Raw genomic sequence first — 3,197 nt, forward strand, 5'->3', positions numbered from 1 at the left:
AATGAGGAATTTCAAATAGTTAATTTGATACTAATATCGATATATTTTTGTCAAATTTTTATGATATCGTCAAACATATATTTTATTCAAAAATAAAAATATCATCGTTTTCTTAAAATCACATAAGGCTATATTATAACATCGACTGAGATAAAGAATAAAATGAAATATTAAAATCACGATGTATCTTGCTGCATTACGCAAGTACGCTTCTAGTATAATATAATTAAAGAAATCAATTAAATCCAATTCTTTTGAAGACACTAAATAAAATATGGATGTACGAATCGAATAGTTTGTTGGCATGAAAATTATATATATATATATAGATAGACTTGGGATCATATGAGACCAATGCTTTTTCGTGAGACTCGTAAGACCAATTCTTAACCCTTGGATTAGATCTATAATCTCAACATTCTTAATCACAAAATTTGCCACGAGAGTTCTCAATAATTACAAAATTGCCACCGTACAACTTTAAACCATTAGATCATTAGTTTATGAAGTTGATCAATGAACAAAAATTGGTCTCACGGGTCTCACGAAAAACTCTTGGTCTCACGTGAACTCAACCCTATATATATATATATATATATATATATATATATATATTGTTTGGTAAATGTTTTGTATATAAAATATATTAATATTGTTGTTTGTCTTTGCGTTGTTTGGAACTTGTAATACATGAGCATGATGATGTTTTTATATAAAAATCAATCACTAACAATGGATCCCTGAGATTTGATGAGATATGATACTTATGGTTGCAATTGCTACTACTTTCATTACCTTTTCTAATTCCCATGACATGTAAGTTTATAGCAAAAAAGTTTGAAAAGATACATAATAGATCTAGATGCCCACAAATTAAATGTTTTTTTAGGGATGATTTGTGAATAACAAAAAATTTATATGAAAACCAGTAACAGTTCGCGGGATAATAACCACGACAGTCAGGGTCTATTTGGGGAAAGAGACCAAGACAATCAGCAAAACATAGAAAGAAATTGTGGTCGCTCATAGTCTCGTAAACTAGGTTGTCCTGAGAAATCTAAGCAACAGGTCAATTGTAATTATTGTCACAAATCAGGTCATTAGGGTAGGAGATTGTTTGAGTTTGAAAAACAAGGACATGAACAAACCAGAGCCTTCAGCAATAGCAACCGAATTGGATACATGCTTCTCAGCAACAGTTACACCACCGCAAGGCAAAAGGTGTTGGGTGTTGGATATCGAGGCTTCGTGTCATATGACAAAATCTCGAGATTGTTTCACTACTTTCAAGAGGTTTTGAGGGGAACAATATTTATAGAGGGAATAGTACATCTGTGTCACTAAGATGTTGGACAGTAGTATTCAAACTTTACTGAATGTTAAATATGTATCGTTTATGACTCGATCCTTGAGATCTATTGGACAAGTGTCCAAACTTGGTTGTAAGATTTGGATTGAGAATGGGAGCTTGCGTATCTCCAGAGATAATTTCATTGTGATGAAAGGTGAGTAGATAAAAAAAACTTGTTTCATCTGGTAGGCAAAACAGTCGGTTTAGACGCGTCTGCTGCAGATAGTTCGAGAAATTTAGATGCTATTCTCGAATGGCATCTTAGAGTAGGCCACACTTCAAAGAAGAATTTGGAGATTATACGCAAGTGTAAACTCATTATAGTTGATACGCCTACGAGTGTGGACTTCTGTTCAGAATGTGTTTCAGGTAAACAGACGCATGTTTCTTTTAGGGTTGGAAAACACAATACCAAAGGGATCCTTAATTATGTTCATACAGATGTCTGGGACCATCTTTGACACAATCCCCCTATGGAGGTAAATATTATGTTCGTTTTGTTGATATATCGCATAAACTTTGGGTGTATGTGATTAAGTTAAAGTCAAATGTTTTTGGAATTTTTAAAACTTGGTTAGCACTAGTTGATGTCGAGACTAGTAGAAACTTAAAAGTGTTAAGATTTGATAATGGTGGTGAATGCACTAATGCTAACTTGAAGGACTTTTGTTCATGTAGAGATATCCACCATCACTACACCACACCCCGCGATCCGCAATCAAACGGAGTTTCAGAGCAGATGATAATACTTTGTTATATAAAGTTCGATGTATTTTAGTTATACTTGGTTTATTTAAAATATTTTGGGTTGAAGCACTTCACATTGTTGTACACGTTGGGAATCGATTATCGTGTTCAGCTATTAGGCGAAAGATTCCAGGCAAAAAAAAATAGAGGTGTAAGGGTAATATATGTTTGAAATACATTTGTGTATATAGTTGTCATGTGTATATTCATGTGACAAATTAGGACAATTTGGATCCACCAGAGTCACCAAGGGATTCTAACTCGGCTATACATATGGAATCAAGGGTTACTAAATCTGGAACCCGATTACCTGAAAAGTGATTAATTTTCGACATGTTACCTTCGATGAGTCGATTATGTTCAAATCTAATCGGGATCGACACCCCACTCCGTAACAAGAAATTAGCTCTTTTATTTTTCCTACATCCGATGGAAGTAAGATAATTGCCAATCCATTGTACCCAGCTCATATGATCATGGTTATAATTTAGGATACAAAACTGAAAAGTTAGTCCACCAGAGACATCTACTTTTGATCTGTTAGTTCAACTCAATAATAAATTTTGAATGATAGTGGAGGTCAAGGCTAAGGTGGCGTTTTGTTCGCAAAGAATATGATGAAATTGAAATGTTGAATTCATTTGACCAAATTCCAATCTCTTGTTTAATTCATTCTTTTTTATGGAAGAAATCTTTAAAATCTAGCAAATTCCAAAAATGGAGAATTTAAACGTTCCAAGACATATAGGTCATGTTTGACAAACTAGTTAATAAGGTAGCTGGTAATTGATGTCTGATAACTAACTATTATCTTAAGCTAGCTGATAATTGATAAGCTAGCTGTTAGCTTATAAACTAACTATTATCTTATAAGCTAGCTGATAGCTGGTAAGCTAGATGATTAACAAATCATGCTTTACAAAACTAGCTGATAAGAATGTAAAATTACCAAAAAGAACATTTTGAAAAATTAATCAATTATAATATTTCTAAATATAACTGAATCAAATCTCTAATAATATAACATATCAACTAAATCAAACAAGATGGTAAAAAATTTTAAAAAATATATAATACATTTATTAAAAGAATTTCAGAT

The sequence above is a fragment of the Cynara cardunculus genome, assembly GCF_001531365.2.
Source record: "Cynara cardunculus var. scolymus isolate 2C chromosome LG 1, CcrdV1, whole genome shotgun sequence".
Taxonomy (NCBI): Eukaryota; Viridiplantae; Streptophyta; class Magnoliopsida; order Asterales; family Asteraceae; genus Cynara; species Cynara cardunculus.